Below are 24,295 nucleotides of genomic sequence, written 5' to 3'. Positions count from 1 at the left end.
ATAAGAAACGTCCCTCTGCTCTAACCACTAGCGTTCTACTTTGGGTTGGCACCATATCCATTCATTGAACACTACCCTTGTCTCCACCCGTGGCTGTTGGCTTAGCAGCACTATCTGCCACCAACCAGAAAGAGTACCTCCGATCGACTCTCCTCGTAACATACTCGGCAACCTTCCGAAGGCACTTTTTTTCCCACTGCATTACCAACCACATTGATTTCCAAGTCAAGCTTCATCACCACGTTAATCATAAGCAATGCTCGATAACACTCAAGCTTTGCGGAGTCTTCCCCCTTGGTGGAATCTATCTATCATCATTCATCTCCATCCCATCACCAAGCAATACTTCAGGCCTGGTATTCTCTACTAGAACCAGACTCGCTCTCAGCTTACCTTCAGACTCTAACATTCTAAGAACCCTGCTGGCATCAAACACCACCTTGGAGCTGAAGTTTAGAACAAAAATGGATCAAAAGAGTAATTTTCATTTGATCATACATTAAAATGCAAAAATTCATTCAAATTTACTTTCAACTACCACTGTAAAACATGAGTGAGATTTCATTACAGCATACATTAAATTGACTTAAATAAACCAGATTTCACATATGGAGGGAAATTAAACAACACTATCTGATTGATAGAGGTTTATTATATGTATGAATTTTATAATAAATAGAAGGAGAAATAGTCAAGATAGTATGAGCTAGATTAAAAAAATTAAAGAACTGAACCTTCAGAATTTTTAGTTAAGTATAAACTGGTGATAGCAAGAGATCCCAGTGCTTTGCTGCTTTTGGTGGGCTTGCCAAAGATAATCTGCTGAAGACAATGTTGACCAGTGAAATATCTGGCGAGAAGTGGCTGCCTTGGCAGAGGGTATCCTCAAAATCAAGAAGGCACAGGAATTATTGCATGAGGACTAGCCTTCACAGGCAGATGGTGAGGGGACAGCCTGTACAAGGAGGTAGTTGGGGGCTCCTTTGGGGTCGTCACTACTGTCAAGGTGTGCAGGACTCTCCAACCCATTGGCTTGGGGCCAACAATGATCTCTGCTTGTTTCCAGCAGATCTGTAGCATTGCTAACATTGGATGTAGACCGTGAACCCTTCACTGTGGTGCTGTAGATTGAACCCTGGACCCCTACTGGACCAGATGCACCACGGGTAAATAGATGTAGAGAGGATGTTCCACTGTGAACAGAGGATCCATCGATCATGTGTTTTGCTGGAGCATATGGGGTGGGCGGGGCATGCATGGAGGTGGTTAGGGGCCCTTGGGTTGCTGCCACTGGTGATATGTATAGGACTCCCAACACCACCCTGTGTGTCTCACAGGAGAAATAGTATACCCTGAGTAATGCCAAGAGGTATCAGGGCATGTTTTCTTAGAGGGAGGTTGTTTACCGAGTCCTCATCTCTGATGGGAACCTCACACACCCAGTGGTGTGGGCTGCTATATGTCTGGTCGCAAATTTTCCTCCTACACAAAAAATGTATAAACTGATAATCAAAATGATTTCCTTTTAAAATTCATAAAAGAAGTTTTATATATATTTGTGAAATCCATCTACTAGATTATTTGAGAGATTTCCAAACTAAATTATGGAATGGAAATTACATCCAGGAATAGACATTCTTACCACATTATAGTTGTGTCTAAATGTAAGGTGAGGTACAGATAACAAAGAAAAAATGGGATAATAAAAAGACAAAAAAAAAGAATGATATGAAAAAAATTGGGACAAACATAAGATCATAACTATTACAAAAAACAAGATTTTACAAAAAATGAACAGATAAAATTAACAGAGAAAATAATTGTAAGCAAGAAAGTGACTTCAAATAGAAATATGTCTAAATAAAATTACATATTTTACATTCACGTTTGAAATTTTTTTCACTTAACTTTAGCAATGTTACTGATAAGCATGATGAACGCTTTCCTCAGGATATGTCAGAGATGGAAACATGCTTCCAGGGAAAATGGTGCCTAAAACTTTTTTGCTGATTACTTATGGAGAATGAAAAGGGATATTCCTAAGGATGATTCAGAAGAAAACTAAAGAAAAACAGATATTAGGTAAGGTAATATCATACTTTTAGGCTATATAATTTGTTAATCAGGTTTTCTTTAAATTTGCGCTACTAAAAACCCTGTTCTCCAATTTAATTCTGGTTTGCAGATTTGAAATCGCACAAATAGTACTATTCACCTTATTAAATGCATGTAATTGGTTAACATTTTTTTTTTTAGAATGGTGGGAATTTTTCTTTAAATTGAACAATATTGTGTTTATTAAAAATTTTATTTGAATTTTTTTATTGTTTATTTTATATAACCACTAGAAGAGGGGTGTATGTATTTAAATGATTTATAGAAGTAAATATGATATAAAATCAAGTTTGTAACACTTCTGCTGAATGCTAGGATAGAAATTATTTGAATTGTACAAAAAACACATAGTATTAAAACAATTTTTCTGTAATGTAATTCATGGTAATATTTTTTAACACTACATAATGGTGAAGAGAACAAATTGTGTATTTTTTTTATCAGGAAGAGTAAATATAATTCTCTGTTCATTTAAACCAAATGTGCAACTTTTTTTTTGTAATGATTTAATAATTGCAAAATAAAATAATAAATAATCTTCCTAACTTTGTCAGGGAGAATGAATTAAGGTGATCAATATCTATTATTAAATTTCACAATATTAGGATATAATTTATTCTGATAAAAAATTATTAACTTTTGTTGCTCTTATGCTAAGGGGTTTATATACTTTTTTTTTTATTTACAGCCCTGTTTACCATCGTTTTAACTTTTGTTAATTAACTTTAGAGAGAGAAATCTAAAACAATGAGCATGAAATTTTCACCAGATTATGTTAAATTATTTAATATTTAATGAGTTCTTGTACGAGACAAGTGCACTGTTCTGGGATCATGAGTAAGTACAATATTACTTAAATTTAATAGAAATAAAAGTTTTATTTTTCAGTAAAATCTTTAATAGTATTGCAAAAGAGAAAGTTTCTCTTTGAAACACTTCTCGATCTCGGTCATCTGTTAAAAATAAGTAGTCATTCCATGTTTGTGTAGAATAGTTGTACACTAGAAACATTATGCTTATTAGTGCAAAACTTTTTTTCTGCCCAGCATTATGAAGTATTGACCAAGATTGCCAGCAGTTTTAGTGGAAATTCTTGTTAGATTTAGAGTCCTTTTTATCTTTATCTTAACTGAAATCATGCAGCTATGTACGACTCTAAATGTATACATAATTATGAATTTGTAATTTTCAGAATTCCTAAAGATTCTCTTGAAACTTCAATATTCAATTGAAACAGCAAAAAATATGCACAAAATAACAAGTATAATGCATTATATTTCAAATTAACTAGTATTTATTCCTGGTTTGTAAAATATAACTTTTCAAATAGAATATTTTTTTGTTATAATATCATAGTATAATTTATTTTCCTGTCTGATGGTGTGGCTTAGACCCAGTCTAAATTAACCCTCCTGTTGCCAAGCTTTATGACACCTTTATTTTACCAAGCGGGGTATTTTGACTACCCCAATACAATTTTGTGATTTTCTTATGTTCTTCAATTATTACTGTTGCTGTGTGGTTCCTGGAATTGTTAGAAACTGTTCTTCTATCTCTGTACTTGAACCCTACATTTTTTTAAATGCTGAACATTTTATTCCAATCTATATTATCAAAAGCCTTTTCTAGGTCTGTAAATGGCAAGTATGTTGGTTTGTTTTTCTTTAATCTTCCTTCTACTATTAATCTGAGTACTAAAATTGCTTCCCTTGTCTCTATTCCTTTACTGATACCAAATTTGTCTTCAACACTTCTTCCACTCTCCTCTCAATTCTGTACAGAATTCTAATTAAGATTTTTGATGGATGACTAGTTAAGCTAATTCTTCTGTATTCTTCACATTTATCTGTTACTGCTTAGTTTGGTATCATGACAATAAGACGCTTTTTGAAATCTGATGGAACTTCCCCTTTTTGTAAGTATTACACACCAGTTTGTATAATCTATCTATGCTTCCTCAGCTGCATTGTGCAGTAATTCTACACGAATTCCATCTATTCCAGGAGCCTTTCTGTCATTCAAATCTTTTAATGCTCTCTTAAATTCAGATCTCAGTATTGTTTCTCTCCTTTCATCCTCTTCGACTTCCTCTTCTTCCTCTATAACACCATTTTCTAATTCATTTCCTCCGTATAACTCTTCATTATATTTCACCCACCTATCCACCTTTCCTTTCGTATTATAAATCTGTGTACCATCTTTGTTTAACACATTATTAGATTTTAATTTATGTACCACAAAATTATCCTTAACTTTCCTATATGCTTCGTCTAGTTTACCAATGATCATTTCTCTTTCCACTTCTGAACACTTTTCTTTCGCTAGTTTGCACTTCCTGTTTATAGTATTTCATAGCTGTCGATAGTTCCTTTTACTTTCTTCATCATTACCATTCTTATATTTTCTATGTTCATCCATCAGCTCCAATATATCCTCTGATATCCAAGGTTTTCTACCAGTTCTCTTTGTTCCGCCTAAGTTCGCTTCTGCTGATTTAAGAATTTCCTTTTTAACATTCTCCCATTCTTCTTCTACATTTTCTACCTTATCTTTTTTACTCAGACCTCTTGCGATGTCCTCCTCGAAAATCTTCTTTACCTCCTCTTCCTCAAGCTTCTCTAAATTCCACCGATTCATCTGACAACTTTTCTTCAGGTTTTTAAACCCCAATCTACATTTCATTATCACTAAATTATGGTCGCTATCAATGTCTGCTCCAGGATAAGCTTTGCAGTCGACGAGTTGATTTCTAAATCTTTGCTTAATCATGTTATAATCTTATCTGATACCTTGCAGCATTATCTGGCTTTTTCCATGTGCGTATTCTTCTATTATGATTTTTAAATTGGGTGTTGGCAATTCCTAAATTATACTTTGTGCAAAACTCTAAGTCAGTCCCCTCTTTCATTTCTTTTGCCCAGCCCATATTCACCCACAATATTTCCTTCCTCGCCTTTTCCAATGCTTGCATTCCAATCTTTAGCTATTATTAAATTTTCATCCCCTTTTACGTGTGTAATTGCTTCATCAATTTCTTCTTATATGCACACTACCTCATCATCATCATCATCATGAGCATTTGGTAGGCATTTAGACTTTAACAACCATGGTCGACTTAGGTTTTGATTTTATACTTATTACAATGATTCTGTAAGTATACATTTTGAAATACTCTACTCTCTTCCCTATCTTCTTGTTCATTACAAAATCTACTCCTGCCTGCCCTTTATTTGAAGCTGTGTTAATTATTCTAAAAATCATCTGACCAAAAGTCATTCTCCTCTTCCCAACAAACCTCACTAATTCCTATTACATCTACATTTAATCTATCTATTTTCTTCTTTAAATTTTCTAACCTACCAACCTTTTTTAGACTTCTAACATTCCACGCTGCAATTCGTAGATGATCAGGAACATTCCAAGCTCCTGGTTTTTTATTTTCTGATGATCCCTTCCTTAGCAGTCCCCATCCAGAGATCCAAACAGAGTTCTAATTTACCTCTGAAACATTTTACCAAGGAAGGTGCCTCCATCTTTGTTACTACAGAGAGTTACATTTTCTTCGAAATAAAGCAGCTGTAGTTTTCCATTGCTTTCAGCTGTAGCAGGAGTAGCATAACATTGTATATAATGTATTATTATTTACTGATCAGAATACAAGATTTAATTAACTCATTTAAATAAACACTCTTGGATGGTAAAGACAATAACATCCTGGAACTTAAAAGCCAAGAGGAAAAATGGTCTGTCATTAACGGTGAAGCTTTATGGCCTAAGCCACACTGCTGGATTGATTGTACAGGAATCTGTCGATTCATTCAACTGCAGTCAACAAAGTTGATTTTTTGTGAAGGTAGATCCTACCATCGACTAAATTCATGCTTGTGACCATAACAGTACACAGACATCGACCGCATCGGTAATCGCGCAGCTAAAAGATGAATTGTTAGCAGCAAATCAGTCTACTCTTAAAAGGAGATTCTGTCCCAGACTTCGTTTAACTTTATTTTACCAATTATAAAGCAAAATTTGATATTTTAAATCGATGCGATACGTACATTTGACTAGCGAGTAAGAGCCCTATGTACTCTATTATTTATTTTATTTTTATTTTTTTTTTGTCTTCAGTCATTTGACTGGTTTGATGGAGCTCTCCAAGATTCCCTATCTAGTGCTCTTCGTTTCATTTCGGTATACATCCCTAACAATTTGTTTTACAATTTATTTTGTACCTAAATCTAATTTTTAAATGTTTAGCTTTAACAGTAAAATGAGTGTTAACTAAGATTACAATCTGCAAGGGTTTAAAGACCGGACTGCGGGTCTATATGACATCATTAGGTAGCCTAAAGAGATAACAGAAGAAATATTAGTTAAAAAAAGATTGAATCATTAAATGTTATCTCCCTCACCTAAAGTTGAAATCGATTTGTTTACGTCACTCAAATGAAAGGCACAATTCTGTTCATACATTTTGTAAATTAAGCATAGTAAAAGATCTTTGTTCATTAAAGCAGAATAATTTTTTGATTTTCTATAATAAAAAAATAATTGATTGATCTGTTTTTTTCTTTTGTTGCAAAACCCAGAAATTTATATATATATATGGCAAATTTCATCAATACATAGGACCAAAATACTGCTTACATTTTTATCTCGAACCGATCAGAATAGATTATGTAATTTTAAATTTCTATGTTTGAGTTCATTTCTCAAATTACTTTCAGAACTTTTATTCTGTTAATCTATATATCGGTTACATTCATTGTAATTTTCCTCATATTATAAAAGCCTTTTTTTAATATTTTTTTTTCAAAAATGTATTCATAATCGATTGTTAGAACTGAAGTAATATACTAGTACTTGTTACGAACCATCGTGACACATATGTTTTTTTTTTCACTCAATTCTTTCTGTATTCTCCTGAAGACGGTTGTAACGGGTGAAAACCTTTCTATATATTTTATTGATAAGAGATTGTAGATCGTTATTATTATAATAATTTTTGTTTTTGTTTTTTTACAGGGAAAAACGATGGATATCAGATGTGGAAGAAATTTATAAATCATAAAGATTTATTATAAATATGTAATATTATAGTAATGTATAAGTTTTTTTTTTTACTGTTATATGTTATATGCCTGTAATCTGATAATGTATCATAGACATAAATACTGTTAGACTGTTCTTATCAAGGTTTTGCCACGGTTTCCCTTGATACAATGGGGCAAATGCCGGAACAGTTCATTTAGTTTTCCGTGGAATTTAATCTTTGATATTCTTATTCACACTTAAAATAATAAAAATAAATATTATTTATTTATAATTTTATTTTTGTAATTTTTTTTATTACCTGCTTAATGCCGAATTAATGTAGCCCTGTATCATTAAAAGTTGAAATTTAACTCAAATACTTTTTACTTCCTTTACTTCGTACAAGGAAGTAAAAAGGATTAATTTTCTATTAGCTAGATGGCGCTCCGCCATATTACAGCAACCGTGTCAGTGCTGCATTAAACATCGGTTTTTTTAAAACAAGTGGAATGGAAGGGGAGGGCCGATCGCATGGCCATCAAGGAGCCTAAACCTCACTAGATTTCTTTTTGAGAGGACATGTAAAAATCATTGTTCGGAGAAAATCTGCGACATCAACCATCTATGGGAGAGGGTTATTGCAGTAGCATACATTACACTCGACATGCCCGGAACAGAGCCCAGCAGAGATGCGTCCTGAAGGGCAGCTACACCAGAAGCGGATGAAGAGCTTCTACACAACCTCTCCTTTTCAAACTTACAAGTTAGATAAAATAAACCAGCAATTGCGACTCCTCCGGAGTAGGGATCGCATTGCTCCCTCCTTATAGTTAGTGCCCCGTTGTGGCGTATTCCTGCTAGCCTATTAAGCGTTAGCACCGAAAGGACTTCAGTAGACGGTCTGAAGGGGAATTGCGTCGGGAGGACAGGCTTCATAAGCCTAGCCTTCCGCGGTCGGCCCATAAAATGGGTTCGATAACGCTGGTTGAACAACGGATTGGAATGCAATTAAATCCGTCTTAAATTAACTAAGTAAAAATTACCAAAACTAGAAAAAATTAGACCCGCTATTTAAAAATTAACCCTTTTAAAAAACAAGCCCGATTAGAATGATCCAGCAGCAAGGGACTCTGTCCAGGTTCTGTGATAAAGTAGGGAGTAATAAACTCCCGCCAACTTTGCATTCCATTCCACTCGACATGCTATCGAGTAAGTGGGAAGAGCTGGATTACCGTGTAAACACTTGCAGGGCAACGAATGGTGCACATATCGAAGTGCACCATGAAATTAACACCATGAAAAACTTCAGAATCTACCCTTTCAGGATAGACACACTATACTACCTTAAACTTAATGCTGTTTAAATCATACTTGAAACCAAAGAGTTCTTTTATAAGCAATCTGTATATATATTTATTTGTAAGTAAAATCATACTTCTATGGTTTGCATAATTTTTCCATATGCAACAGACATCCGTAGATGGATTTAACTTACGAGGGATATCTCTAAAGTAAAAAAAGAACGCTCGGAAATTTCTCTCCTTAAGGTAGGCGAACCGTGTCGTTCATGGCCTCGCTAGTAATGCACTCACTGCACTGTTGTCTGTAAGTTGTAGCGTTGTAGTATCTTTGATTACGTGTGAGTTATTACGATATAAAATGAATAGGAAAATTGATGTTGCCGCCCACTGTGAAATACGTGGAGCCGTACATTTTTTAAACGATCAAAACGTTAAGCCGGCTGAAATTCATAGGCAGTTGGTTGCTGTGTACGGTGATAATGTAATAAATGAAAGAAACGTCCGAAAATGGTGTGAAAGGTTTAGAAATAATAGAATAATGTGCACGATGAAGAATGTTCGAGGAGGCCCTCGATGATCACAGACAACTTGTTGAAACGCGTCGATGATGAAATCGGAAAAGATCGTCGCTCAACGATTTCAATCATTAACCCCTCAAGAAGATAATATGTTTCTTCAATTAAAAGTTTAGATTTCATTCAAATAGTTTTAAAAATTTAATTTTGTTTGTTAGCGAGTCTTGTCTGGCAAAAAAATTTACTTTAATTTTTAACAGTTTGGTAAAATTTAGCCAAACTGTGTATCCAAATTAAAGGGTAAATGTAATGGTTTTCATTTTCTTTATAAAAATCTGAAGTGAAAAATGAAAAGAAATTGGTCTCAGAACTGTATTTTTTGTAGTTTATGAGAAATCATGAGTTAAAAGACAAAAGATATGTTTGTTGCCCACATTATGCTTCTGTTTAAGATCAATTATCTATTTAAAAAACAATTAAATGATTTTGTTCTACAGAAAAAATATTACTGTGTTCATAAATTTTTAAATAATACTGATTAAAAAGTAAAAAAACCTCAATTTTCCGTGTCCTATTCATTGTGTAAACAAAAACACAATCTCAAATAATTTTCACTAACGCATTCTCAATTGTGAATTATTTTATACTTATACATTTATATTTGGTTCCTTCATTTATTTATCTCAATATTATTTTATCTGTTTTTATATTTTAAATAATTAATATGGACTTAAATCACACCTAATTTTATTTTGTAATCGATAATGAAATTTGTCATGCTGTTCTGATTAAGGTTTCACCACGGTTTCCCTTGATCCATCCAAGTAAATGCTGGGATAATTCCATATTTATTAATGAAATAGCATATTTGTGCATTCCTGAGTATTATATACTCTTATACAATATATTATTCTGCACTAATCAATGCTTCGCTCCGCCGGTGGCGGTCCTGATTGTGACCTGGTAATGCCGCGCGAGACTACATGATGGGACCGAGTGGTGTTGCGGGGTTTGTCCCCGGCTCCTGCGCGGAACGGAATGAGGTTACGTTCCCATAGTTAGGTGACCTAATTTAGTCGACTTATTCGGGTGCAAGGTCTGAATTTCTATGTTACGTAAAATATAATTTTGATTGGTGCGAGTGTAGCACTGATTTAACTTTCAACTCGTTCGTTTTCTGAGGCATTCACAGTCTCGAACGGTGCTGTCAAACTTGGATTAGGCGCGGGGTCCGCGCTTCCGCGGTTTCGGTTAGTTAGTTTAAGGGAATCATGTTAGATTGGATGTGAAGATGTCCGTTTAAATACAAAATTTGATTTATATTTTACTGATGCAAATGTCTGAGGCAAGCTGAGTTATTTAATCACCGAAGCAAATGTCTACCGAGGCATTTGCATCGGTGGCATCCCAACGAGTCCAGGCTTATTACTGAGATGTAAAAAGTCAGAGGGCGATAGACGACTCCCGTTAAAGCCCAACAGGGCAAGGAACGGTGGGGGTGGCGACCGGAACGTCACTAGGCGAGTGTCTTCCCCTAAGGGGTTGGGACGATGCAAATGTCTGCCAAGGCATTTACATCGGTGGCATCCCGGCCGAGGCCTGGCTGATGACTGTGAGATGTAATCAGTTAAGAGGATCTAAAGACGACCTCCGGTAAAGCCCCTCAAGGCTCGGAACGGAAGGGATGGTGTAGCGACCGGTTACGTCACAAGATTACCTCCTACGGGGTTAAGCTTCCCCCTACTGGGTTGGGATGCACTAATCAGAATAAAACACATTATTTAATTAAATCTCGAAAACAAAATGTATACAGATATCTTTTACTTTCATGTCTAATTGAAAGTAGAACTTTAGGTGACAGAACAATCAGATGTCAAACATATGTCAGATGTCAGAACAAACATATGTTCGAAAAGGCTTCTTGTCGAGTTACGGCTAGCATAGCTTTCGCACGGATTTCAGTTCCCCGGTGAAATGAGGTCATACTGAAATTTTTAAGGCGTTATGTAAGGGATAAACTTGATGGTTTCTTATGTTTTATGACCTGAAAAATTGAATAAAACAAAACCCAGAACTGTCATCCCCTGTTTTTATGACATCCAGCGTAGAACAGAAAAGTTCAGTAACGAAAAACACGTTTTTTAGGTTTGAAGTAGAATAACTTTGTTAAACAAATTTGTAGAGTTTAATTTTGAGAAAATCATTGTAATATACTTTATGGAAAAAAAATTAACAGAAAAACTTTAAGGATTTGTAAAAATTAAAATAAAGTTTTTTTAGTTTTTTTTTTTTTTAGTAAAATATATTTAAACCTTTGAAAAATTAAAATACTTTTAATTTACTTTAAAAAACAAATATTCATTGTGGTTTATATTTTTCCAATTTAAAATAAATGTTTGAAAATTCATCGGAAACCAACTGGAATCGAAAACCGGGGAAACAGGGAAAAATCGAAAAAGGGAAGAAGGGGAAAAGGAAACGGAAAGGGAAAAGTGAAAAAAATGAAAGATGCAGGGGGAAATGGAAATGGGGAAGATGAAGGGAAAAGAGAAAGTAAGGGAAAGAGAAACTGAAGAAGGAAAGGGAAACGGGAAAAAACGGGAAGGGAGAGCGAAGACACTCTGATCGTGACGGGAAGCGCAAGTAACCTTAGAGTACGGGCGAAGCCGCGATGGGATGCTAGATTTGGGATTGTAATAAATTGTTTGTTTATGTTAAATTGTTATATTAAAAAAGCATTGCGATTGAAGCTACATCTATATTGTGGACGAAGTCGCGACGGGGTACGCTAGTACTCGATTTATATTTTTTTGTAATATATGTTTTATATTTGTAAAAAATGTTCCAACTGATCATATTGAGCGTCATCTGAAGTTTCGTCAGGCGTCACAAGAACGTTGACAACGTTTTACACATTGTTGTCAACGGAATGCCGTTGACAAATAGAAATCGATGGATTTCTAATGCATGTTCGCCTTCAGTTCATCGATAGTATGGGTGTTTGATTCATAAACCGTATTCTTAAAGTTGCTGCGAAAGAAAAAATCACAACTAAACAACGCGAGGAATCCGAAGACCACCAAATCAACAGTTCTCTGCTGACGGTTCTTTCTGTAAAAACAGCAAGAACTACTACAAGTGAATAGTTTGGTATGTAACAAGTTACTCCGTCTTGTTGAAAGAAGGCGTACTATTTTTCACGATCTGTTAATTGAATGTACAATTATTTTAAAATTGTACGGTACACTTCTGTATTGACAGTCCGGTTAAAAAAAAATATCGGCCTCTATATACGATTATCAGAAACAGCATATCATACACCGATTTTCTCAAAGTGAAGTGGACGCTCAAACATTCGGTGAGGATTTTTAGCCACCCGATACCTTGTATTTTGCGAATTAACACGTCCTGATAAATGAATCCGTGCCTCTTCTGACATGAAATACAACTTCGGATCTAACTATTCATCGACTATATTTTTGAGAAATCAGTCGCAACAATTAAGACATTTCCGTTTGTCCGTTGTACAGTTTGACTGTTTGCATTTTTTTACACGATAAAGTTTTCAATTTAAGTTATGAAGAATCTTACGGCAAGATGTGTATTTTACACAATCTTGCTGCGATAATTTACTCTATAGATTTTTTTGGACCGGCAGATATTGTTCTTTGAATACGGGCTGTGGCCTCTAGAGTCCTGACAAAAGGTGGTTGACTATTTGGTTTTGAGTTTGAAACCAACTCCGCTGTGCGCCAATTTTTAACCTAAGTTTTCGCTTACCATTATTAATCCATCCTCAGGAACAATAAAGTGTTATATATTATAATTATTTACTTCACATATCATTAATTATACTAAATTGAATTTAAAAAAGTAATAATTTTATTATTAATAATAGTAAAAAGTAATTTAATTATTAATAACGTTGCTAATTACATAATTATTATTCTCATTAGTGACAACATTTCTGTTGTACATTTTATAAAATGTTTGGACCGTCTCGTGATTAGGTAGCAAATTTTCATGAGATGACTAAACCTATTTCATTTACAGTGAGTCAAATCATACTGTCTTGCTTTGAAGTGTTTTAATAAAATGCTAATATTGCATCATCGTTATCATTTGTTACGTTTATGTATATATACCCTTTCTAAAATATAATACTATGTTTTGTGATTACTTGAAAAGTATACTGAAATGGGCTGTCAGATTTTGTAATGTACCGGTAAATGTGATTCGTGTAAATTGTTTAGTAAATTAAAAATTCTGATGTTTTCGTGAATATATTTACGAATGCGTAACATTTGCTAATAAGTAAACGTTATTTAATATTTTAATAAAAATTAAAAAGCAAAAATTATAATTATGTAGTAACAGATGTCTTCCTTAGTGCGCGCGCCCGCGCGTGTGTGTGTGCGAACGCTTGCATTACTGATGAAGACATGTACACACATAATTTTATCAAGATGGAACATTAGATTTGATTAAATAGTAGAAAGCTTCAACCCCTTGTGAACCGCTGGTATATTCAATCTAGTTTTGAAGGTACAGTTTTATTTATTGTAATACATCATTTGTGCTAGATTTTAAAAATTCAGATTATAATTAAAGCGAAATGTTTAATCATAAATAAATGTAAATAAAATAAATTTCTTATAGTAATAAATGCTTTAATAAAAAAAAAGTAATTCAATAGCCAATAATAAAATAATACAATAATTTATAAAATTGTATCAGTCATACGGTGATAGAGATAGACTATTTTGCGAAGAGAAATTTTAAGAGGTAATTATTTTTTTGTTTAATTTTTTTGTGGTAGCAGCAAGCTTCAAGTGAAAAGATTTGTCAGTCTGTGACTAATGCGAGAATGGTGTGAGGCTAACAAACAAAACTGCGTAGTTGTCTTCCGTTGAGTCTGATTGGCTACCGTTGGACAGTACTTGTCACGCGGTGGTACAATTCAAAGACTACCCTAAACGTAACGGTCATTATTGCTGTGCAAGTAAACGTTAGACGTATGGACGTTCGATATAATTAAATTAAATCAAGATTTGTCTACTATTTTATATTTATTACATTTTATTTAAAATAATAATTAATCTCCCTTAATTTTAATAAATATATTAAAAATATTATGATAAAGTTCATTCGTTTTTTAAAGTAATTTATAAAAAAAAAGATTCTAATGACATAATAACAAATAAAATGTTTCCAGTTTTATTTTCAATTCGACCCAGTAGTGCCATAAGCCTGTGTATTCCCAGGAATATACAGGCTTATGGCACACGTAGCTACGTGTGCTTCATATCACTTAGCATTTAGAAATCTACCGATGCAGCTGCAACCTTTACAAAGTGTACAGAATAATTATTCAGTTCTACATAGATTCGTCGAGTAAAGTTCTATTGCAGTACTCGTTCGATACACTTCATCGTCCTATTTAATTCATTAACATATACGCAAAATGTTAAAAGTTAATTATTTACAGTTAATATATATACCAGTTGTATAATGTTAATTGTAAAATTAAAGTTCATGTTTGATTTTTTAATAATTATTAACCTTTGATTGTAAAAAAATCTTTTACGGTAAATTAGAATTCAATAAGTTATTAATAAAATAAAATTTTATGTACTTATCAATTTAAAAAAAATGTGAATATGTAATTTAATAGTCGCACAAGTATGTCATGTAGTGTCCACATCAGATTTTTTTCTTTAATAGTTTACTTCACAAGAACAATTGATCCAACTCTGACAAACTACTAAAGTTCAAGCTTCTACGATAATAGAGATACCTGAATAAATTTCTAATTAAAATCATTCTCTAAAAGTTTAATTAAAATATTGGTAAAATAATTGTTCAAATCACGTCAGTGGTTGTTGAGTTAAAAAGATAACTGCACACGCGCGCACCCATAACACACACGATTTATTACCCATTTAACAAAGTTATTGTACATAAAACATAAAATCAGGGTTTTTTTATCCCATTTTATTAATTTTCACCACAGGTTACTTAAAACCTGCTGCAGATACAGTTCTAGGACTTATTTTAAATAATAACTAATAAGAAATGATCCGCAACTGAAAAAAAAAATATTTTAGAGAAAAAACAGAGAAAAGATTAAAGAAATGATTGATTATGTTGGCTTTTTTTAATAATTCAAATGGAAGATATCTTGAAGGAAAATTGTATTTTTATTTTTACTAGGAAGAATATGACCGAATTATGTACTATGAAGCAACTACAAACTAGCGTAGAAAAAAACATTACCGTTAAAAAAAAAGGAAGTGAAACCGCAAGAGAACCGATCAGACATAAATCAGTCGACATAAAAGCAATGAGTCATCTCTTATTACAGTAGACAAAATAGCGACAGCTGTCCAGTATATAAAAACATTAGTATATAAAAGCATTGAAATTTCGTATCTCTTGTACAACAGTCAGACGTTTTAATATATATCTATAACTGTGTATAGAGAGACTGAGTGAGAGCGCGCTCTGCTACATAAACGATTTATTATGAATAACTAACAAATCTGTTCATATTCTTCCCTTTCGGTTTTTTGACTATGCGATCTAATTGTGCGTCCATTATCTTTCAATATATACACACGCACACCCATAGGACAAAGCAAATAAAATGTTTAGACTGCAGAATTAAAGGAAATAACTATTACAATTATTTTAATACTACATTATTTATACGAATACGTGTCCCTGATTAAATGTTTTTAAAATGTTTGCATTTCCAAGCATATAACGTAGAAGGGAAACAAGGGCTTTTAAAATATTAAAAGCTGATAATTTTTATTACATTTAATAGAGGAAATAGAAAGAGACAAAAAATTTTCAGCTTGCATAACGATGCAAAAGCGTACTGCCGGGTTATTTGTCTCCTACAACTCGATTGTTTGTCAACGGAATTTTACAAATGAGGTGTCATTATGTTCAGAATAAAATGCTTAATAAATTTTATAATAAGTAAAAATTTTATCAAATAATTACAAAGATACTGAAGCATAAAAAATTTCTTAATTTTTTATTTCGTTTTCAAAATTTTTTATTTTGTAAAATAAAAAAATATATTTTCTAAATTTAATTAAAGTAGGTTTACCCGCTACTGAGAAATAATTTTTTTGTTGAAAATCACAAAATGGTGTCCAGAAGGAAAACAAAACAAAGTAGGACTTATGTCGATATGAACTTTTTTGCACATTTTGGTGTCCTGAATCAGTTTCTGGAGTTCGGCGAATACGTCGTACGTGAAAAGTTGAGTTTTTTACATTCGTTACTTTAGCATGGTGAGGACGAGATTAGGAAAAAATAATTACGTGCTTTGTAGTAAAATATCAATTAAATATTTTACATACATAGCAAGAAACTTAAATTCTTTACTGTTGAAGAATATACATAACAGCAAAAAAATATAATTAACCTCAGTTCTATATATATTGACGTCTTTTTCGTTTGTTCCCGATTTCAGATATATATTTGAGTCTTTAACTAGCAAACCCGGCAATGCTTCGCTATTGCCAGATTTGAGTGTATATATATATATATATATATATATATATATAGAGAGAGAGAGAGAGAGAGAGAGAGAGAGAGAGTTTAAATGAACACAATTGAAAATTTGATAAAAAGATTAAAAAACTGAACATTACGGAACTTCACAATTTTACCTTTCACTTATTTTCCTTACCCTTTTCCCTTTCCAACTTCTCCCTTTCACCCTTCTCCCTCGCCCCTCTCCCAGTTTCCTTTTTACCCTTTCCCGTTTTTCCCTTTTCTCTTTCCACCTTTTCCCCGTTTTCCATTTTTCCCGTTGGCCCGCGCGTAAATCGGTCCATTCCAGTTTTTTGGTCTTTAGCAGACACGCATACGAACATGCCTTTTATATATATAGATAAAAAGGTCTGTTCGTGTATTTGTTTCGTAAATATCTCGACACCGGCCCCAGCTAGCGGGTATAGTTTTTGCAAAAATATTTCTTTTCACGTAACTAATATTCATATTCTGAATATGAACTAAATCGGTCAATAATTATAATTTTTCTAAATATCTCAACCCCAGCGCCATCTAGCGGGTCCATTTTTTGTAGAGATACTTTTTTCCATGTAAGTAACACATATTCTGAATATGAGGCAAATCGGACCATAAATACAATTTTTCAAAATATCTCGACGCCAGCGCCAGCTAGCGGGTCCAAACAAATTCAGAAACCTTCCCTGGCATGCGTCTAACCGTTCCCCAAAGTTTCATCGCTATCGGATGAACGGTTTAGGATTCCATAAGAGACATACAGACAGAAGAACATTTATTTTTATATATATAGATAGGCGTACAAGAAAGTCATACGGTGCCCATGTCAGATTTTTTTATTTATGCGATTGTTTTTCTTCGTAAAATAATATACTATAACCAAAAAGTAGGCACCAGAATGTACCGATCACTAGCGCGAAAATTCCTATTCGTTAGTATCTTTTTCTACAGTTAAATTTCTAATCTAACTTTCGTTATATCAATATTCATCATTCAAGATAATTAAATTTTACAAAAGAGGTAATCAATTTTGGAAACCTAATAATCTCATTCCGACTGCGACCCGCCCGGAGGGCCGGCTAATAATATAATAAAAATGTATATCATTAATTAAAATATTATAGTTCAATTTTTAAGAAAACGATAAACTAATTAAGTAAATATTATTAATAAAATACTTGTAAACATAACGGCATACGTCAGTTTTATTGAGATAAATCTCAGTAGAGACTGAAATATTTTTATTCTTTCATTTAATTTATAGATACATATTTATTAACTTAGCAAAACCAGTTCTTTTGTTATTGTATTTGCTCATATTCCACACTGTACTAATTATATCAATGACAAAAGTATAAAAATAGTTTACCACCAAGAGTATAGAATTCAATAATGTTTCTAACTTATCCCTATTGTTATTTCATAATAGCGCTTTCGAGGGTTTTCTTCAAATCGGTTAATAAAACTTTTTCTTTTTAAAAAATCATACATTAAACTTAAAACATTAAAATTGTAAAGATATAAAAATATGTAATCATAAAAATGTAAAATATTAAATTTTTTTGTTGTGTGGCTGGCCACACATACAGAACGGTACTTAAACTTGGTGGTAAACTGTTTTTATACTTTTGTCTTTGATTATATGTATACAATTTGAGACATTTGATACCTAGAGATAACATAAAACTTAATTATCTTATCAATTATAAAACTCCTTATACAAAAAATTATAGTTAACTGACATACCGTTATGTTTCTCTTAGCCTCCGTACCTCCTCTCAAAATAATAAAAATATAATATTTTATTATTCAATAAAATATAATAGTAGTATAAATTACTTAATTTTATTGCCATGTGGTGGTAGTGGCCTTCGATAACAACCAAATTGATTCGTGTTCTTTAATTAAAATGTCATCGATCAGCACTTTTATGAACTAACAGAACATCAAGGTATAGACTTGGCACCGGTGGATAGAAATGCTGAAGAACGCAAATAAGACCACTACAACGCCGAACCAGCTGGATAATGATGATACCTTCTTAAAACTAAAGTTCAAATCATGGTTTGCTGTTTTTATTATTATCCTAAGCTATCTATTTTCGTGAAACACCGTGAAAATAATTGTCAATATAAAAAAACATAGTGAATTTATTCTGCACCGATTAAAATAATGAAAATTGAAATTATCTCATATTTATAATAATCGTACATAAAGAAACAAAAGCGGTAAAAAATACAAACTTTTTATTATATACTTTTTAATAAATTCCAATATTCTGTTTTCTGATTTCATTCACCGATTTTGAGCTTACGCCGATTCAAACAAAACACACAATAAAAACATAATAATGTTGCTGAAGCACATAGATGATGACTGAAGTTCGCTTAGACTCTAAGCGAACTTTCTTATTATTATTCTTCTTATAATCCTGTAAGCCTTAGAGGATAATAAGAAACAGGATGGACTATACCCCCTTAATATAATATATATTAAAAGATTACAAGAAACTAATTAACCTTTATTATTAAAAATAATTTTAATATTATTTTCAAGCAAACGATTAAATAAACTAATTTGCATAATTAGGAGGTGGCTCTACGAGGCTAGGAACAGGACTTTATGAATTCTTGCTTTGAGGAAGTAACGGCCACGCGATGCTTGACGACGCCGTGATCAAGGGGATTTTTATTTATTTATTTATATATTTTTTTTATTACTTTGTTTTACAGGAGAAGTAGGATAAGGTGCACTCATGTATGTGTGACGGAATGTTATAATTAAAAATAAAAAGGGTCGAAGCGTGGCAACATGTAGGGCCAGGGAGGTAGTCTTTTTGCCTAGAGTGTTCGGGTCCGCCCACATTCAAGAGTGGAGGGGTCGGAACTCCCCGATGATGGCATAAAGAACCCTTAAGGTATGAGTGGGTCGCGAAGTGAAAGATGTGCGAAACGTACATCTGGAACTGTTGGATTAGGGAGAGGATGGGTAGCTCCTTAGCGGAAGGACAAAGCGGCTATCCGGAAGAGGAATGTCGGTGTATCCTAGTGAAGTTGGGGAGACCCAGGTGGGAAGCCCCAGAAGGGGGCTAGCTAGGGTGGGCAGACTGCTGCCACGACACTCCGAGGTGACTGTGTTTTGCTTAATGGCGAGGATCGGGTGCATGGGGATGTTTAAAAAATAAAAAAAATAAATTTGCGTAAATTAAATTTAAAAAAAGGGTTTTAAATAATGTAAAATAATCTCTTAACTTTAATAATTTTACTGTAAAATTTTAGTTCAATTAATAAAATTAAATTAATGTGGCTAAAATGAGCTTTTATTTTATATTATTAAGATTAAAATAAATTAAAAAATTAAATGTAAATTTATTTCTGAAAAGAAAAATTAAATGAACAGTCTAAATATTAAAAAATTAAATATCACAAGCATAACCGGACGTCAAACCGAGAATATTTTATTCGACACTACTCTCCTTTCGCGATTATTATTTTCATACTGTTTACTATAATAAAATTAATATTATTAACGCATACTTTATTAATCTGTTTTATTTTATACATATATTAAAATAATTCAAGCTAAATATGTAATACTGTGCAAAATTAATAGAAATATATAAATTATTTAGTGTACAAAAAGAACGGAATACAGACGAACTTCAGATACAACTCGCCCTCGCTGTTAACAATATATACCAGTAACAGTTAAACAAAAAAAAAAAAATCCCATTCGGCACGCCGGAAGGTGGAGGTAGATTTCATCGGTGCTAAGTAGGGGATAAAAAAGATTTCCACCGTAAAGTTAAGAAAAACTTCAAATTTACTCAATACGACAATGGTAGTATGTGGAAAAATATTACACATGTTTAGCATACGACAAGCCCCATCTTCTTACAATTCCAATCATATTTTGGTCATCCCTTACCGGAAGGGTTGATCATTATCAAAAATTGTTTCAGAAAAAAGTTTTAGGTAATATTTAGAGGACTAACGATTACTTTAAACAGATTCGATACTGTGCCTATTAAGGGAGGTATGATTTTGTTTGTTTTCGAAACCCCATTTTTTCTACCCCCTGGGGCATGATTGATGATATCAAAAACCTTTACTTACATAAATTTTAGCCTCTTATGCAAAGAATAGTAGGAACTTTAAAAGAATAAGAAATTACTTAATAGGAAAGTTATAGCGATATTTTTTTCGAAAAAAGCCCCCATATCCACCTCCGTGGTCTGATTTTTTCCAATAATGAACTCGACAGAGATTTTTGGTTGTTATATGTTATATATCAATTTGAAAGTGATTGGCGCAAAATTAGGACAGTTATAGGATCCACAAGAAAATTAAATACATATAATATATATATAGATACAGATATAAATGCATATATAAACTGACGGTGGTTTTGGGGTCTGGAGGAGAAACGTGAAGATATGTCGAAATTTTCCAGAAATCGAATCATGGTACCCATTACAATAGATAGCTTTCTTATGAAATCTACCTAACAGTATGTGTGTGTGTGTTTGCGCGCGCCCTCCATGTTCTTTAATTACGCAACAAACTCAAAACTTAAAAAATATTTTTTGTATTACACGAATCCATTCTTTTGATTTCATTGACCCAAAAATTGTACGGGAAGAGTACTTTTTTTAGAGAAAATTTACTGCATTAGAAATTGTAAGGTCAATTGATACATACGCTCAACACGTAATATATTACAATGGCAACAGAACACAATTTTCTCGTTATTTTTTTATTACTACCGTTATGGTTGACAAAAAAGTACATTTCATTTTACTTATCAGATTAAATGTATTACGTGCCTGACTTATATCCGAAAGGTTCTGGATTCGAATCCCGTTAATTTTTTACGTACCAAAATCTTTATCTACTTCAATGTCATATTTAAAAATAAGCAAACAATAATTATAAGTTTGGGCATGAGATGTAGGCGTTAAACGAAAAAATAAATACAAAATTATATAATATAAAAAAAGAAATGCGTTAAACAGTGTAATCCAGTCAGTTTTTCCTTTTTCACTGGACGGAAATACATTCGAATAAGAAACTGAGAGGTCGGTTGTATAAAATCAGTGATTATTTTACTAACTGTATTTTTACAACGTAAAAATTAAAATAAACAAAAAAGTTATTAAGTATGATTTTTTTTTAGTTTTTAACACTATACATAAAACGACAAATATGATATAAGTTCATTAATAGTAAGTACAACCTTACCATATACTTACCATAGTAAGTATTGTCAAATGGAGAATATAACATCGATTTAAAATATTTTACGATTTTTTTTTTTTTTTTTATAAATAATAGTAAAATAAATAGTAATATATTGATTCGTTAATAAATTTAAAAAAAATTTTACCGTAAAAATAATTTTTTTTTTTTTCACTTCCTTACCGGTTAGCTTGGATGTTCTATGTATTGTTGAATAAGTCAAACGAAACGCAGCAAATTATATGTTGCCGAACTTGACGGAAACGGGGCCAAGGGTGAAGGAAAAGTCAGGCTAAATGGCAACTTAGCACCTGTCAGTCACTAAATGTTTAAACTGTGTTTTATGATGAATACAAGCTTCCTATTAAGAATAGATTCTCTGTATATCAACCGAAGCGAACCGGTGTCTTAAATAATTTTGAAATAATTTTCAGTTTCAGTAAATCTTATTATCTCTTAATAAATAATACATTAATTAAATTATTTATTTATTTGTATACTCACACACGCGCGCACAATTTTAATTATATATATTGAAATATATTACTATATTTTCCGACGGTTTTATAAATTATCGGTAAATATTTTTTAAACGTTACGAATAAAATTTTAAATATTTTAACGCTCGCTCCGAATGTTTCTCCGAAAGAAAAAATTAATCTTCATGTAATTTATGAGTAATTTCTGTTTAAATTTTTACTTATGTGTAGTTAATGAGATGAACTGTGACTGATAAGATCCCGAATGATGCCGGGATTCGAACCCAGGATTATCGGTATATCCAGTCTGTTAAATTACCAACCGATCGATCTAAGGAAGTTCATTAAATTTTTCTTAAAAATCATTTTCCTCTAAAAGAATAATCAACTATACATTTTCAACAATTTTATGATTTTTTTTTTTAATTCAACTTAAACAAAAGATAAATTAAATATGGAAAATGTTAAATATAAAAGCTCATAATGAATTATTGTCATATATATCTCATTGTACTGTTTTCGAATAATTTGTGCTTTAAATATTATGTATGTGTAATCAGATGTTACATGATAATATCAAGCTCTTACCGGGAGTCGAACTCGGAACCTTACGTAAATTATAAAGTATTGGTTGCTCTTCTGCAAACTAACTACCGATGCTTTATCCTCTCTTACAATTAATTTTTATTAAATATATATGTTAAAAAAATACTATATATGTTAAAAACTACAGCCAGTAAATTAATAAAAATATTTTTACAAATTTATTAAAATGTTGCTTTTATTTGCTGCTTTCTTTCCTAGCAAAATTTTTTTTTTTTTTTGTTATTCCTGAGAATAAATTCATTTATGAATATTTAACGACAAGAACTAAGATCGGTGAACAAATGGTAAGTTATTTGGGAGATGAACCCAGGAGCTCCAGAATCAGTATATTTTTCATAACGATACCGCTGCGAATTTTTACCTTGCTTAGTAAGCTTCATTCTCGTTACCCAAATTAAAACTTGTTATATCAAAAATGAAATATCTTAAATTCCATGTGTAAAAACTCTTTCTTTTTATTCAGAAATAAACTTTGCTTATATCAGTACAGTAAATTTGATATACAATATATTTTACTTCCCTTGTTAATTAATGGTCAAATAACCAAATATTTAATTTGTTTCGTTTTATTTGTTTATTTTATCGATAATGTTTCGCTCTATTTAGATACATTATTAATTTATTTTGTAAAAATAAATGAGTGTAAATTGGATTCTAACATTTTTAATCTAATAAATATTTAAATAATGGAATGTTCGAGTAAATACAATGACAGGTAGTTTATTGTTTAAATAACGAACGTAATAAAGACGGTTTTCGGGTGTAATATGGCACTCAATAATCTCAAAGGGAATAAAATCTTTTGTGTGAAATTTTATTTACGGTACCTTGAAGTACAATTACATTATAGTGAAGTACGTTTCTCTTCAGTAATCTAATCTTTCTACGAAAGAATTTCTGTTAAAAAGATTGTTTAATTTACTCGTATTTTATTTGAATAATACAAACAAAGAATAAAACAACTGCAAATTATTATTTCAAAAATTGTAAGAAAGTAAATAAAACTCACCTTAATCACTAATAACGAATATCTAAATAAAAAGATGTAAATTGGAAGACATTACAACTGGATTAGGTTACGTTAAGCAACAGCGTTCTCTCGAAACGTTAATTGTAGTGCTTATTGAGTATCTATGTATAATTTACCGCCAATAACTATAACACAAGACTGGTAGCTGTATTTCATATGTTAATCTTTGTTTACACTTGCTTCTGCTTTACCCCCACTACGACAACGATCGTCACCGGTAGACATCTTTAACACCACTACATCTAAACAACAAAATTATCATGAAAAATAATTCCATCTAAAATTTTGGTTCGCAAACTATTTCATTCACTATTTCAGTCAATTTTCTTTTACAATAGATCATCCATTATATGCTGTCTAATATTAAATTATTTTTGTTATTTTTACTTCTTATACGAAGTAAAGGAAGTATTGTGATCGCGAAAAATGT

General features: G+C 32.1%; 1 long non-coding RNA gene across 1 annotated transcript in view; it reads right to left on the bottom strand.

The window, feature by feature from the left end:
• LOC142331486 (uncharacterized) overlaps positions 1-23,969 on the bottom strand; it is a 53,003-nt gene extending 29,034 nt beyond the window's left edge. Inside the window, exon 1 of the long non-coding RNA XR_012758007.1 lies at positions 23,845-23,969. This is a non-coding gene — a long non-coding RNA (uncharacterized LOC142331486). The remainder of the gene's footprint in view (positions 1-23,844) is intronic.
• Positions 23,970-24,295: the final 326 nt, after the last annotated feature.

Source organism: Lycorma delicatula, chromosome 10, assembly GCF_047948215.1.
Source record: "Lycorma delicatula isolate Av1 chromosome 10, ASM4794821v1, whole genome shotgun sequence".
Classification (NCBI taxonomy): Eukaryota; Metazoa; Arthropoda; class Insecta; order Hemiptera; family Fulgoridae; genus Lycorma; species Lycorma delicatula.
This window is presented reverse-complemented; position numbering and strand designations above follow the sequence as displayed.